The sequence below is a fragment of the Oncorhynchus mykiss genome, chromosome 25 (genome assembly GCF_057628025.1).
Source record: "Oncorhynchus mykiss isolate SJ-2025 chromosome 25, ASM5762802v1, whole genome shotgun sequence".
In the NCBI taxonomy this organism is placed as follows: Eukaryota; Metazoa; Chordata; class Actinopteri; order Salmoniformes; family Salmonidae; genus Oncorhynchus; species Oncorhynchus mykiss.
In genome coordinates this window covers 77,000,299-77,017,524 of record NC_143046.1, presented here as the reverse complement: position 1 = coordinate 77,017,524, position 17,226 = coordinate 77,000,299, and the positions used below count along the sequence as shown (strand labels likewise).

The following is a 17,226-nucleotide window of genomic DNA, read 5'->3' as shown; positions in this document are numbered from 1 at the left end:
GGTAACTGTCCTTTAGTCTTGGAATGTGCACATAAAGAAGAGCACATATGGACTGGTATAAAACAACTCTGTCTTACAATAACACTGAGGCCTTCTGACTGAGCTGCGGTCGGTGCTACTGCTGGGGTGTTTAGTCTGTCTGTCTGTCTGTCTGTCTGTCTGTCTGTGTTTCTGTGTTTCTGTCTGTTTCTGTCTGTCTGTTTCTTTCTGTTGTGTTTCTGTCTGTGTTTCTGTCTGTCTGTGTTTCTGTCTGTCTGTGTTTCTGTCTGTCTGTGTGTCTGTGTTTGTCTGTGTGTCTGTGTTTGTCTGTCTGTCTGTGTTTGTCTGTCTGTCTGTAATTGCTGCCATCAAGGTAGAAAACAACCATATAACAACCATATAATATGTAGTAATTAATGTTGTCTGTGTATGGTATTCAAAAAAGTATCTTCTCTTCCTCTGGTGCAAGTGGCTGGAGCAAGATCTCCTGCAGACGAGAGACTTCAGCAAACAAGCCAGACTTCAGCAAACAACTGAAGACACCTGACGGCCAAAAACAATGAAGAACGTGCTCAGAAGGTAAATCTAACCCCTCCTCTTCTTCGCTCCTCTCGCCGAAGAATCCCTGCACATTAAGACTACAAGCAGCACAGGTTACCCTTCTCTATGGGTGCGTTCCAAATGGCACCTTTTTCCTTATGTATATAGTGCATTACTTTTGATCACAGCCCTGATTTAAAGTTATGCACTGTAAAGGGAATAGGGTGTCATTTGGGAAGCTGCCTAGCATGCCGCGTGTGTATATGGGTCTGTATACATTAGTGTGTGTGTGTGTGTGTGTGTATATAGGTCTGTATACATTACCATATGTGTGTGTATATATAATGGTCTGTATACATTACTGTGTGTGTGTGTGTGTGTATATATATATATATATATATATATATACACACACACAGTATATGGGTCTGTGTACATTACCGTGTGTATATATATATGGGTCTGTGTACATTACCGTGTATGTGTATATATGGGTCTGTGTACATTACCGTGTGTGTATACAGTTGAAGTCGGAAGTTTACATACACTTAGGTTGGAGTCATTAAAACTCGCTTTTCAACCACTCCACAAATTCCTTGTTAACAAACTATAGTATTAGCAAGTCGGTTAGGACATCTACTTTGTGCATGACACAAGTCATTCTTCCAACAATTGTGTACAGACAGATTATTTCACTTATAATTCCCTGTATCAATTCCAGTGGGTCAGAAGATTGCATACACTCAGATGACTGTGCCTTTAAACAGCTTGGAAAATTCCAGAAAATGATGTCATGGCTTTAGAAGCTTCTGATTGGCTAATTGACATCATTTGAGTCAATTGGAGGTGTACCTGTGGATGTATTTCAAGGCCTACCTTCAAACTCAGTGCCTCTTTGCTTGACATCATGGGAAAATCAAAAGAAATCAGCCAAGACCTCAGGAAAAAATTGTAGACCTCCACAAGTCTGGTTCATCCTTGGGAGCAATTTCCAAACGCCTGAAGGTACCACGTTCATCTGTGCAAACAATAGTACGCAAGTATAAACATCATGGGACCACGCAGCCGTCATACTGTTCAGGAAGGAGACACATTCTGTCTCCTAGAGATGAACGTACTTTGGTGCGAAAAGTGCAAATCAATCCCAGAACAACAGCAAAGGACCTTGTGAAGATGCTTGAGGAAACCGGTACAAAAGTATCTATATCCATAGTAAATCGAGTCCTAAATCGACATAACCTGAACGGCAACTCAGCAATGAAGAAGCCACTGCTCCAAAACCGCCATAAAAAAGCCAGACAACGGTTTGCAACTGCACATGGGGACAAAGATCGTACTTTTTGGAGAAATATTCTCTGGTCTGATGAAACAAAAATAGAACTGTTTGACCATCATTATGTTTGGGGAAAAAGGGGGAGGCTTGCAAGCCGAAGAACACCATCCCAACCGTGAAGCACAGGGTGGCAGCTTCATGTTGGGAGGGTGCATTGCTGCAGGAAGGACTGGTGCACTTCACAAAATAGATGGCATCATTAGGAAGGAAAATTATGTGGATATATTGAAGAAACATCTCAAGACATCAGTCAAGTTAAAGCTTGGTCGCAAATGGGTCTTCCAAATGGACAATGACCCCAAGCATACTTCCAAAGTTGTGGAAAATGGCTTAAGGACAACAAAGTCAAGGTATTGGAGTGGTCATCACAAAGCCCTGACCTCAATCCTATAGAAAATTTGTGGGCAGAACTGAAAAAGTGTGTCGGAGCAAGGAGGCTTACAACCCTGACTCAGTTACACCAGCTCTGCCAGGAGGAATGAGCCAAAATTCACCCAACTTATTGTGGGAAGCTTGTGGAAGGCTACCTGAAACGTTTGACCCAAGTTAAACTATTTAAAGTCATTGCTACCAAATACTAATTGAGTGTATGTACACTTGTGACCCACTGGGAATGTGATGAAAGAAATAAAAGCTGAAATAAATCATTCTTTCTACTATTATTCTGACATTTCGTATTCTTAAAATAAAGTGGTGATCCTAACTGACCTAAAACAGGGAATCTTTACTAGGATTAAATGTCAGGAATTGTGAAAAACTGAGTTTAAATGTATTTGGCTAAGGTGTATGTAAACTTCCGACTTCAACTGTATATGGGTCTGTGTACGTTACCATGTGTGTATACAGTACCGTTTGGGGTCACTTAGAAATGCCCTTGTTTTTGAAAGAAAATAAACTTTTTTGTCCGTTAAAATAACATCAAATTGATCAGAAAGAAAGTGTAGACATTGTTAATGTGGTAAATGACTATTGTAGCTGGAAACGGTTATTGTAGCTGGAAACGGCTGATTTAAAAAAAAATAATGAATATCTACAGATGCCCATTATCAGCAACCATCACTCCTGTGTTCCAATGGCACGTTGTGTTAGCTAATCCAAGTTTATCATTTTAAAAGGCTAATTTATCATTAAAAAAACCTTTTGCAATTATGTTAGCACAGCTGAAAACTGTTGTTCTAATTTAAAGGAGCAATAAAACTGGCCTTCTTTAGACTAGTTGAGTATCTGGAGCGTCAGCATTTGTGGGTTTGATTACAGGCTCAAAATGGCCAGAGACAAATAACTTTCTTCTGAAACTCGTCAGTCTATTCTTGTTCTGAGAAATGAAAGCTATATTTCTGATCAATTAGCCTTTTAAAATTATAAACTTGGATTAGCTAACACAACGTGCCATTGGAACATTAGGAGTGATGGTTGCTGATAATGGGCATCTGTACGTCTATGTAGATATTCCATTAAAAATCAGCCGTTTTCAGCTACAATAGTCTTTTACAACATTAACAATGTCTACACTTTATTTCTGATCAATTTGAGCTCAACTCAGTGCTGCTGTTTGCCAACAACTCCGTCTTTAAATAATGCCGCACTCCTACTACAGTATGCTGGGCTATTATTTAGATACCAACCCCTTAACCGAAACCCGCCCTGCCCCGACACACACCACATTTCCATTTTAGTCACAGGTATAATTGTATTGTTTATTCAACCACTCACTGTTTGCTTGTCTCCGAGCCTTGTTACCTAGTCTGGTGATCTAAAGCAATAGAGCTGTTAGTAGTAGTGGAGGTGGTAGTAGTGGTGGTGGTGGTGGTGGTGGTGGTAGTGATGGTAGTACTGATGGTGATGGCAGCACTGATGGTGGAAGTAGTGGTGATGGTGGTAGCACTTGTTGTTGGTGGTGGTGGTGATAGTACTGATGGTGGTAGTAGTAGTAGTGATGGTAGTACTGATGGTGGTAGTGATGGTGGTAGTAGTTGGTGGTGGTAGTGATGGTAGTACTGATGGTGGTGGTAGTAATAGTAGTTGGTGGTGGTAGTTGGTGGTGGTGATAGTACTGATGGTGGTAGTGGTGGTGGTAGTAGTAGTAGTGATGGTAGTACTGATGGTGGTAGTGATGGTGGTAGTAATGGTGGTAGTAGTTGGTGGTGGTAGTGATGGTAGTACTGATGGTGGTGGTAGTAGTTGGTGGTGGTAGTGGTAGTAGTTGGTGGTAGTAGTTGGTGGTGGTGGTGGTGGTGGTAGTGATGGTAGTACTGATGGTGGTGGTAGTAATGGTGGTGGTAGTGATGGTGGTAGTAGTTGGTGATGGTAGGACTGATGGTTGTGGTAGTGATGGTAATACTGATGGTGGTAGTAGTGGTGGTAGTACTGATGGTGGTGGTAGTGATGGTAGTGCTGATGATGGTGGTAGTAGTTGGTGGTAGTGATGGTAGGCTTGATGGCGGTAGTGATGGTAATACTGATGGTGGTGGTAGTGATGGTAGTACTGTTGGTGGTAGTGATGGTGGTAGTACTGATGGTGTTGGTGGTAGTAGTTGGTGGTAGTGATGGTAGGATTGATGGTGGTGGTAGTAGTGGTGGTCGTCGTGGTGGTGGTAGTGATGGTAATACTGATGGTGGTGGTAGTAGTTGGTGGTGGGAGTAGTAGTGGTGGTGGTAGTGATGGTAGTACTGATGGTGGTAGTAGTGATGGTAGTACTGGTGGTAGTGATGGTAGTACTGATGGTGGTGGTGGTAGTAGTGGTGATGGAGATGGTGGTAGTTGGTGGTAGTGATGGTGGTAGTAGTTGGTGGTGGTAGTACTGGTGGTGGTGGTGGTGGTGGTAGTAGTAGTGGGTGGTGGTGGTGGTGGTGGTAGTAGTGGTGGTGGTGGTGGTGGTAGTAGTAGTGGTTGGTGGTGGTGGTAGTAGTGGTGATGGTGGTAGTAGTGGTTGGTGGGGGTGATGGTAGTACTGATGGTGGTGGTAGTTATGGTGGGATTAGTGGTGGTAATCGTGGTGGTGGTAGTAATGGTAATACTGGTGGGGGTGGTGGTAGTAGTAGTAGTAGTGATGGTAGTACTGATGATGGTGGTAGTGATGGTAATACTGATGGTGGTAGTAGTTGGTGGTGGTAGTGGTGGTAGTACTGGTGGTGGTAGTACTGATGGTGGTAGTAGTGGTGGTGGTGGTAGTGATGGTAGTACTAATGTTGGTGGTAGTGATGGTAGTACTGGTGGTGGTAGTGATGGTGGTTGTGGTGGTGGTGGTAGTAGTTGGTGGTGGTAGTGATGGTAGTACTGATGGTGGTGGTGGTAGTGATGATAGTACTGGTGGTGGTGATGGTAGTACTGATGGTGGTGGTAGTGATGGTAGTACTGGTGGTGGTAGTACTGATGGTAGTACTGATGGTGGTAGTGATGGTAGTACTGATGGTGTTAGTGATGGTAGTACTAATAGTTGTGGTAGTAGTTGGTCGTGGTAGTGATGGTAATACTGATGGTGGTGGTAGTAGTTGGTGGTAGTGATGGTAGTACTGGTGGTGGTGGTGGTAGTAGTGGTGATGGAGATGGGGGTGGTGGTAGTAGTAGTGATGGTGGTAGTGATGGTGGTGGTGGTAGTAGTAGTTGGTGGTAGTAGTAGTGGTTGGTGGTAGTGATGTTGGTGGTGGTAGTAGTAGTAGTTGGTGGTAGTGGTGGTAGTACTGATGGTGGTGGTAGTGATAGTGGTGGTGGTAGTGATGGTGGTGGTGGTAGTGATGGTGGTGGTGGTAGTGATGGTGGTGGTGGTAGTGATGGTGGTGGTAGTAGTGATGGTGGTCGTGGTAGTAGTGATGGTGGTCGTGGTAGTACTTCTAGTGGTGGTGGTGGTGGTCGTGGTAGTACTGATGATGGTGGTAGTGATGGTGGTAGTAGTTGGTGGTGGTAGTGATGGTAGTGCTGATGGTGGTGGTGGTAGTGGTGGTGGTAGTAGTAGTTGGTGGTAGTAGTAGTGGTTGGTGGTAGTGATGTTGGTGGTGGTAGTAGTAGTAGGTGGTGGTAGTGGTGGTGGTAGTGATAGTGGTGGTGGTAGTGATGGTGATGGTGGTGGTGGTAGTAGTGACGGTGGTCGTGGTAGTAGTGATGGTGGTCGTGGTAGTACTTCTAGTGGTGGTGGTGGTGGTGGTGGTAGTACTGATGATGGTGGTGGTGGTGGTAGTACTGATGGCGGTGGTGTGGTGGTAGTAGTAGTAGTGGTGGTGGTAGGGATGGTAGTAGTGATGGTGGCCGTGGTAGTAGTGATGGTGGTCCTGGTAGTACTGATGATGGTGGTAGTGATGGTGGTAGTAGTTGGTAGTGGTGGTAGTAGTGGTGGTAGTACTGATGGTGGTGGTCGTAGTGGTGGTGATGGTGGTAGTAGTGGTGGTGGTGTTAGTAGTGGTGGTGGTAGTGATGGTAGTAGGGGTGGTGGTAGTGATGGTAGTAGGGGTGGTTGTAGTAGTAGTAGTAGTAGTAGTGGTTGGTGGTAGTAGTTTATTTAAATAGGACCATGTGCAATTTAAAAAACATTCAGAGTGAAATATGATGTTTGCATCAGAGTTAGCTAAACACAGCTAATTTTCATAGTCCGCAGTCCCTAACTAAACATAGCTAACTAAATACACATCAGTGGTATAGTAGTACGGTTGTATAGTAGTACGGTAGTATAGTAACATACAATAAATACACGACTCATCATAATACATCAAAAGACATTGAGACTTGAGTGCATTGTGTGTCCCGGCCACGTATTTGATGGGATTTAGAATGACATCATCACAATGTCACAGTGTCACTGACATCATCAACAATGTCACCCTCCAGTGAGGTACAGGGTAAACACGAGCCTATTTGTTTTTCTCCGTTTATGGGAGAGAGGGAGAGAGACCTGTACAGCTCTTTTATTGTCATTTTCTCCATGCATTTTTCTGTCAGACAAACATTTGCAATTTTAATTTCAGATTACTACTCTCTCTGATTGTGATTGCAACAGTTTGAATCCTATATTTCATTAATAGAATCCATGATCATGAATTTTTCTGCAACTTTTTTAGGCGGGAACGGTGAAACGGACACATCAGAATGTTTGTTGATGAAATCAGTTTACAAGTTTGTGACTAGTTGATGGTTTATGATGATGAATAGTTTAGACGATTAGAATGATCTGTTCTGTTTCAACTGAACTCAGAGAACCTCCGTCCAGTCTTCTGCTCTTTCTAAAGGCTGCTGGCTGAAAGTATTTGTACTCTTCTACTTTATTTCTTAGAGGGTTTCTTCATTCTCCACTGGTGGCTTATTAAGAAATATATTACATTTTGTTATTAATGTAGCTCTTGGTTTTTCTATAAATCCCCTTAATTATAGATTGTCTCCTGGGATTACAGAGCGGGGTTTTTAATTTAAAATGAAATGGGAACAGCTGTCGTAAAATTAGTCAGCAGTGCCGGGAACAGATCCACGAAACAATTGAAAACCTCACAGGTCTTTGATTCATCAATTGACATTTTACTTTAAAGAAACCAGCTAAGAGAAGATGACTGGGATTATTTAAACATAGAAAGGTCGGTGTCAGACAGTCCTCCTCTGCTGAAGTTCATCTTGACGTGAAGAGAATGTACGGATTTGAAATCATTTCATTTTTCTATGCCTGCCAAAATTACTCTTTGAATAGTCATAACGTTACTGGTTTATTTAGTAAAGAATTATAAAATCAGGGAACATGGCAAACCCAACATTCCCAATTTGTTTACATTTTAAGATCCCTAGATTTACATTTGATCATGCACCTTTTAACTGATCATATACTTTGTGTCCTTCCAAATTAGACATGCAAAATCCTTTACCATCATATCAAGTAGAAGTATTATGGAAGAGCAGGCTGAATCTGAGCTGCTAGGGCCATAGGAGGGAGCAGTCGTAATGATTAACTGCGTTAGCGAGCCAAGGAGAGGAGCATTGCGGTGCCATCACTCTGGGCTGTCAGTGCTTGAAGGAAAAGCTGGTGTGCAAACACAGGTGGTTCAGGGCTAGGGCAGCCACTACAACAGATCACTTGAGATGACCTGAGCAATGAGAATCCCTCAACCCCCGGCCCTCTCCTCTCCACCCCTGCCATTTCAGAGGGCACTAAAGTCACAGACAGCTACTCCGCTCAAGCCACGCACCCCCCCCCCCCCCCCCCCCCCCCCCACACACACACACACACAGCTTTAGGACCCACTTATAGAGCCTCCTTGAGAAGACTGCAAAACTGGTTCTCTCACAGGCATTCACAGATAAAAGGCCATAAAAAAAGTGTGTTAAAAGCTTCAAATGGGATCTGATTCCCACAGCTTGATACTACTATTTGGTGAAAACATTATCATGAAGGCACAGTCATCATAGACTTGCTCATTAACTATGCCTCAGTTTAATGTACTTGCAGGTGTGTTACTTGTGTGTGTCAAGGGGCTTAGTTGCCAGGTGTGGTCTTTTACTGTTACTCTCTTGAATGGATGCCCATTATCATTAACAGGTGATATCTTTGATTGATACCCATTAACATGAACAGCTGATATCTTTGATTGATATCCATTAAAATGAACAGGTTATAGCTTTGATTCCCAATATGGCCCTCATACTTTCATGGCCACCTAATCATCCCCAGTTTCCAATGGGCTCGTTTATCCCCCTTCCTCTCCCCTGTAACTATTCCACAGGTCGTTGCTGTAAATGAGAATGTTTTCTCAGTCAACTTACCTGGTAAAATAAGGGTTAAAAAACCATTAACAGGAGATTCAGGCTTGAGGACACAAGAAGGAAAGGCGGTGCAATTTGACCCTATTTTAAATGAAAGTTTAAATTAAATTATTCTAATGAAATGGTCACTACAGATAAATAAGATTATGGAGAATGTAGAGAACACAATCCAGAATAAAACGTCAATATATATATATATATATATATATATATATATATATATATATATATATATATATATATATATATATATTAGATATTTATTTACATTGATCAACAAAATTCCACATCAGTCAATAGTTTGTTGTGTGTCATAACAAATGCATCTTTTCATAGATTGATATTCCCAGTTTCCACAGAGTGAGAAATGCCAGCCAGTCCCTGCTGCCAATCTGTTGCACTTTGGCCCCACCAGCTGACCACTGGCTGTCTGCCTTGCAACCTCCTGTACTATACCTATAAAAGTCCACGCTAGTTATTCTCCTTTACAGTACTGCCTTCATCATCACAACAGGTTAACCCGCTACTCTGTCAAACTCATTTGGATATTATTCTAATGAATGCTGATATAATGCATATGATTAAAAGACACAGGCTTTGAAGTCGAGCTCTCCTCTCTGTTGGAGAAAAGTACATATTGACTTTAGAGGTTGGCCTCTTTTTGATGTTCTCTTTGACTTGGGAGACCTTGGTGCCAGTAATTAGAATGATAGTTCTGGAGAACAGAGGGGAAGCTGCATGTACTTATTTAGGCCAAAGGTGTTTATAGCAGCAGACCAGACCCCAGCCCAGGGCTCATATGGTTTCATCTCAGATGGTGACCAAATTTAAAATACCCAAATGCGGGACAACAGGATGATTTTGCGAGACAGTGTACATTAACACATTTTTTGGGGCAGCAATCACCCACCCCCCACACACACACGCGCGCAAATCCCCCTCCCGTTGCACTGAGCGAGCTAATTGAAGCACACAAAGCCTATTCTTTCGACTCAGCCTCAACATTTGGTGATGCAGAAAAGTGAGATCACATGCATTTCTGTACAGCACTTTGAGATATCAGCTGATGTACGAAGGGCTATATAAAATAAATTTGATTGATTGATGGCTGTTTCATGAAAACTTTGCTGTGGAAACATATCTGGTTGGTCTCAGGGAATGTAAAACTGTAAGGAATTGAGACTTTTAAAACGAGATTGAGTGAAGTAGCAGAAAATATGTTGAATGAACAACTAATGATCATGGAGAGCCTCACAAGTTTGAGGAAATTACCTCATCCTTCAGTCTAATCTGTCAATTTGGTTAACTTTTGTAGCTCTTCGCTAGAAACAGCTGGAATTTAGCCCGAAATGCTTTGACAAATGTGATTGGTTGACGATACGACATTGGCCCTGCGCTGCGCAGAACATCAGATCTCACAACGATTGGCGAGGTGTTTACATCACCAGTAGCCTACTATAGACTTATGATATATGTCTTGTCATAAGCGTAACATGACTGCAAAAGAGACAGGTTGGAATGTTAATTCTCATCAAATCAATGAGAAATCTGACTGAAACATGGGACAAATCAACATTTTTTTGTAAATTGGTGTTTTAATTTGTTGATAAAATGCGGAACATGATTGTTTGGTTATGGGACGGGGGGGACAAGGAGCCAAAATGCATGACTGTCCCGTAAAACCCAGGGCAGTTGGTCACCCTATTTCAGCCACTATCCAACCAGGTCATAGAAGTCCCCAAAAAAGGTGGTGCTTACCATTCTGCAGTTAAACAATAAAACGCTCATTTTTAAATAGAGCTTGGGTCGTGTTCAGCAGTGAGAAAACGTTTTGAAAAGGAGTGAAGTACTACATGAATTTGTCCAATAAGAACACATATTTTCCTTTTTCCCGTGCCCTACTGAACACGACTCTGCTAATCCAATCCTCTCTCCTGTCACTGTTAAGACAAAAGCCCTCCTAGGTTCTCTCTCTCTCTCTCTCCCCCTTCTTCCCTTCTCATCACAGAGGCTATAGATTGCGGCCATGTACAGTATGGCCCTGCTCCCCTTGTTTATTTAGACCTCCTCCATTGTTCCCTCTTCTTTTAGCTGTTGAGACCATCAATACATCTGTTTCAACGGCTGCTAATTAGCAGGGCATTTATTTTGGGCCAGGTTTAACCACAGGGTTGCCCAGCACTCTCACACAAAACCACACACAACCACACACTCACACACACTGTTTACCCAGCATCCCCTGCTCCCACCCACCGCCGTGATCAGGCCAGCCGGCCTCCCTTCCCTCGTCCCTTTGAACGGGAGTTCCTCTGAGTAGGTGCTGAGTGGGGAGACAATAGTGTGAATGGGATCCCCTCAGAGGAGCCTCATTGTGTTAGAGGCTCCCTGTGTGCTGCTGGGACTGCTGGTGCTCTACATGAGCTGAATTAAAACCCTGTTAAAAGACATACGCTGTAGACATGGATAGTTCTCTGTGGTGTGAGAGGAATCAATGACGTAACGCCTCCTCCGCCTCAGTAGGAAAACCACTGTGAGAAGCGGAAAACGTGTGATGCTTCAGCTGCGTTTTAACGTGTTTGTGAACTGATTTATTACAAGTACCGTTACTTGATTTTGAGTTAAAATATATATAATCCAGTGTTCAAAATGGAATGCATAATATGTCACATCAGAAGTGTAAAACTATTGATAAATCTGAAGTATCACAGGAATTGAAATGGTCACAATACAATTTATTCTCATACGGAAACACACAGATAAATAATATTAATTAAGCCACCCAAGCACAATGTCATTCAGCTCCGTGTCCTGTAACAGTGGCTACTAGCTGTGCTTTTCAAACTGTGATGTGATCTGACTGTCTGTTGTGTCAACAGGAGGAGCTGGAGATAGAAATATATTGTATAGAACAGATATGAATTGGGAAACGTGTTCAATCTATTCATTACATTTCTATCTGCATCGTTCTGAACCGTCTGTCTTTCTGTCCGCTGTTTTGTGTTGTTACCAGGAGGACGTGGAGTTGGTCCAGAGAGAGAGAGAGAGACAGGGCCCTGGAGCACAGCCAAAAGCTGGAGGAGGAAATACAAACACTATGCACGTACCACAGGTGACACACACACATACAGGCATCTTAAAGAGGAAGTGTGTCTGCATAGTGAAAGGAATATATGGTTTAGTGCTGCTTGGTACATTGGTATAGTTTCTGCTAGGGTTATACAGCTCCAAATAGTGGAGATTTAAAGGCACAATAGTGAAATATGATAAGACTCATATTAGACTTTGATGTGACTTAGAATCTTAGTGGAAAGTTATTTATGTAATTAAATAAACCTGCTCACTCGTGCATTTTTTCATTAGTACATTGTTATACCATTGGTTTAGGGGACACAATTTAGTTAAACAAAAAAGTATCCTGTCATCCTTATCGTAATAATTGTAAAATACTGAACCTAGTAATAAAGTATGTTATTCCTGGGTACTTTCTGATCCCATTCTGCATAAATACTACTAGCCACAGAGCAAGAACTACACATTCATAGGGCCACAGATAATTTCCATTTCATTTGGTTGAAAGGGTCAGGTAGCTTTGATCGCACCCCATTCTAACGTCTTAATAAAAAAATGGCTGCATAGCAAGACAGCTCATTGCTCTCCCGCTTATTAAAAATGTCTGAGAAACATGTTTTCGCAAACTCTCCCTCCAACCTACTCATATTAAGAGCTAAAACTAATCCTCATATGCATCGTTTTGCTCTAATTTGAGATATCTAAAGTAATTACACCCTAATTATAATATTAATCCATGGGAATTAATTATTAGAGGTTTTGGAAAAAACAGAAAAAGAGTGCTTTAGATTTAATCGTCCGCCAATTACATTTTTTTTGTAATTAGTCATTCGATGGAATAAATTGTGTGACAACACCTTAAAAATAGAAGAGAAAACTGTACAGTGGTGTAGCTAGCATGTCCTACCATCTATTTTCTGTTGGCTCAGAAAGTAGCCAATCTCGTTTGGTAACCTGCATCCTGTTCTTAATGTGTGTCAAATCCTGATAGTTAGTTTTCTCTGCATCTCATCTGTCACGTGGTGGAGTGTTAGTCTGGCATTGGTCACCACAGAGTGACAGGGATCCCTGAGAACACTAGTAGGTTTTATGGAGTGGCCCACCCCACCCTGGCTTTGCTCTGAGGAGACTAAGGATAGCATTGTATTCTCCTCTTCTCAGACAATTTGCATTGTGTGAGAGCGGGAGCAATAGAGAGAGAGAAAGAGAAAGTCTATTTCATTTGCTTTGGCAATGTAAACATATGTTTGCCAATTGAATTGATAGGGAGAAAGAAAGAAAGATAGAGGGAGGTAGCCTAGTACTATGTCTTATCAGTGGTCCTGTAGAGCTTTATGTGGGGAACCGTCCTTCCAGCCCCAACAAAGCGGAGAAGAGAAGCTGGCTCTGCTCTGTGTGTCTGTTTGAGGATTCACTGGCCCTCTCCATTGTGTCTCCTGGATAATACACACAACCAATCACAGGCATGCTAGCTACACTGCTGGTACACCAAGCTAGCTACGGTTTTCTCTTCTATTCTTAAGGTGTTGTCACACAATTTCTTCCATTGAAAGACAAATGACAAAAAAAAATATTTGGCGGACAGTTAACGCCAAATACAAATAAAAAGCACCTTTTTCAGTATTTTCCAAAACCTCTAATAATGAATTCCCACGGATTAATATTATAATTAGGGGGTAAGTACTTTAGATATCTCAAATTATAGCCAAACGATGCATATGAGGACTAGTTTTAGGTCTTAATATGAGTAGGTTGGAGCCATATGGGCCCTGGTCAAAAGTAGTGGGAAGAGAGTGCCATTTGGGACTCAACACAAGGAGGCTGGACGGAGTCAGTCAGGCCAAGCAGGGCATGTATAAACACTCCGGATGGACATGAAACTCCCTGGGGAAGGCTGATCATCACGGAGGTTGAGTGGGTCGAACTTTAACACCTACAAACTCAATAGTGATTAGCTAGGCTAGCAGAGGGAAACAAGACAGGCTGGCTGCCTGGGGTTTCTCTCAGTAATTACTTTTAGTACCTTATGTTCCTATCTACATAGTGATCTACACAGAACCCTGATTCCATGTTGGTTTTAACAATAAATAAGCATTTTTTCTTTGGAACCTTGGTGTTCATGGTTATGGTCACAATATTATGGTCTGTTCAGCCCACTGGCATTGATCTGGCCTTTAAGCATTGCAATGGTATATTACAGAAAATCAGATCAATGCATGTGTCTGAACGATGACCCAACTTAATTGATGATCTAGTAGTAACATTAACCATTTGTTTCAAACCACAGTTCTTGGCATATCCCCTCAATTTTGTTCTGTATGGGTGCCTGGTGAGGCAGATGTACTTGAGCCCATAGTGCCTCTATTTGACCTACATTAAGGTCATACCTTCTCTTAAACGGTATATGATTCTGAATATACAGTGCTCCACCTCCACCATTCCTATTCCTCTCCCTTCTCAGTAGACTAAATCCTTGAATGTTCATTTGCCCATCATTTACAGATGCATCTAAATGCGTTTCGGTCAAAGCCAAAATATGAATATTATTTATGTTGACCAAGTTAAAAACCTCATGTATTTTGTTAGGAAGGTTACATACATTAACCTGAGCTATATGCAGCCCTTTCCTTATCAAGTGAAGATCAATAGAGCATATATTGGTTATAGTTGAAGTTGTCATGATATACTACAACACACAAACTCAGATTTGAACATTAAATTAAAATAGCCAGGGAGTTGCTCCAGAGTCCCGATACAATTGCCCGTTGATATAAAGTTTATCACCATGGAGACTCGTTGATTCAGGCAACGCTTTTCCTTCATGATGGGATATAGTCTTTTTCTCCTTTCATTGATCTCGGTGGGGAAGTGATCATTCATTCCAAAATCAGTGTTTCTGAGTTCTCTGCCCATGTTCTTTGTCATTTCCTTTTGCTTAAATTTGTCAAAACATGCAATAATATCCCGTGGCCTATTTCCAGAGGCCTTGCCTATTCTATGGACTCTGGAGAAAGTGGCATTGCGCACAACATCAGCGGGCAGGTTTAGTTGAGTTGACATAAAGTCTCGGACAGTGTCCTCACAGACTCTGCTGTAGTCATTCTCCGGTATCCCTGAGAATATTAGATTGTTCCCACATTGATCGACACCGTACATCAAGCAAGGTTTCTTTAATAAGTTGTTAGTTCTCCCTTTGCACCACCTCCACCTTGCTATGAATAGAGTCTACAGTACCTTTCAGCGCCGTGCTCTCTTTCCTTAGATCATCAATCTGACGTTGGATGAATTCTAGACTGGTACATAATGCATTGATGTCCTCTCGTAATATATCCAAGTTATCAAGTTTGGTAAGCCTTTCATTGAAGCATTTTAACAAGTCAACATCCATATCAGTAAACCTCTCCCCACTCGCCACACTTACTAGGGGATGGTTTGGTTCCATCGTTGATACCTATTGGCCAACCTGGTTTTGTTTTGTTGATTTGGTTGGTTGTCCTTAACAATGCTTGAATCCTCCGAAACCAGCGACATGTTTCTTTGAGTTCGTAAGTACATGTATCTCTCGTCAATGAATCGTTTAAGCTCTTCAATGGATTCTGAATCATCCAGCGTGTTTACAGGCAGAGTTAAACACACAAACAAACTGTTCAGCCGTAACTGATTCAACTTTTTAAAAAGTTGAGTTGTTTAGAAGGAACACATAACACTGTGTGGAGAAAGAATGTGTGTGGAGAATATGTGTGGAGAAAGAGAATGTTAAACACTATCATTGCACACAGAGTGAGGTCATGCAACTTATGTGACTTGTTAAACAAGTTTTTACCCCTGAACTTATTTAGGCTTGCCATAACAAAGGGATTGAATACTTATTGACTCAAGACATTTCAGCTTTTCATGTTTAATTAATTGGTACAATTTTCAAAAAACATAATTCCACTTGGTCATTATGGGGTGTTCTGTGTAGGCTGGTGACAAAAAAAATCTACATTTAATCAATTTTAAATGTAGGCTGCATCAACAACCAAAAAGTGAACCAGTGCCTCAAACTCCTCAGGGTTAGGGTTAGGGTTAGCCCTTACTTTTCAATCTGTGCTCCCCAATACATTTGGTGGATTGTCTAGGAGCCCTCTCAGCAGGCTAGACTCCGCCGGAATAGAAATGGAGGAAGTTATTTAAAATGCTCAGCAGCACCCCTGCAAACCACTGAACCCCTAGCCCAAATTGGTTTGTGTTCGTACATCATAGAGGCAGGTGATAAAAATAAGTGATTAAGCAACAAGTCACTCACTGTTAATTACATTTTTATTAGGTAGTAGGAGCTAAGGTAGCCTGGACCCAGATCAATTTGTGCTGTCTTGCCAAATCCTATCGTCTTTCATTTATTGTCATGCCAAACTCCGATGCCATCATAGGAGTTGGCTATTCAGCAGAAACAGATCTGGGACCAGGCTAGAGCCAAAATACTGTAGGTGGATATTCTCCCCAGTAATTGTGTCTTGGCTTGGGATACCTGTGTGATAAAAGGTGAGATGACCTGGCTGCTTCTCAGAGGTGCCATGGTAGGAAGGCGACAAATGGTCATCCTGTCCTGTATGTAGCTTGGTGTACCAGTCTGGCTGGTAGCAGGTGAGCTCTGTGACCTGGCTGTAGCTTGGTGTACCAGTCTGTCTGGTAGCAGGTGAGCTCTGTGACCTGGCTGTAGCTTGGTGTACCAGTCTGTCTGGTAGCAGGTGAGCTCTGTGACCTGGCTGTAGCTTGGTGTACCAGTCTGGCTGGTAGCAGGTGAGCTCTGTGACCTGGCTGTAGCTTGGTGTACCAGTCTGGCTGGTAACAGGTGAGCTCTGTGACCTGGCTGTAGCTTGGTGTACCAGTCTGGCTGGTAACAGGTGAGCTCTGTGACCTGGTTGTCTCAGGCCTGGAGTCCTAGTTTATTTGTTTAAAGCCCAGTCTCTATTAAAGGGTATTTTACATATCCTGCCCCTGATAACAATCCTCTTTCACACTAAGCATTAATCATATATGCATCCCAAATGGCACCCTTTTATAATGCACTACTTTTGACCAGGGCCCAAAGGGTTACCATTTTGAGACACACCCCATCACTAGAATTAGAGGGCAGGTTTGTTGGGCTCTAGCATCTGTGCTGCTGGGTTATCTGATTAGGGGGGTAAATCATTAACTGTTCTGCATTGCAGACTGAAGCCCTTCTCTTCTCTGTTCTGGAGGTCACTGGCAGAAACTACAGCAGTAAGCCACCATGTTCAGAAACTCAGAATTCACAGTCATAAACATTCTATAGATAGACACACAGACGCACAAGAGCAGGTGGGAAGATAAGAATGAGGAATCTGGAGCGGAGCATCACTTGTTGTAATTACCGTACTTTATGATAATCAGGTCATGGGAGCTTAGTTTACTAGGCCTGTTTCTCACTCCAGTTAGGTGTTTGGATGAAACGCAGATGGATGAAACGCAGATGGATTAAACGTGATCAGATCAGTACAACAGGAGCAGACACTCGTCCTCATGAATGGAACGTGATCAGCTCCAACAGTACATGCATGGATGTTTT

General features: G+C 42.2%; 1 long non-coding RNA gene across 1 annotated transcript in view; it reads left to right on the top strand.

Annotated features, from left to right (window-relative positions):
• The first annotated feature begins 447 nt into the window (after positions 1-447).
• The window catches only part of LOC110504336 (uncharacterized), a 31,502-nt gene continuing 14,723 nt past the window's right edge, over positions 448-17,226 (top strand). Inside the window, exons 1-2 of the long non-coding RNA XR_002470590.3 lie at positions 448-558; positions 11,596-11,694. This is a non-coding gene — a long non-coding RNA (uncharacterized LOC110504336). The remainder of the gene's footprint in view (positions 559-11,595; positions 11,695-17,226) is intronic.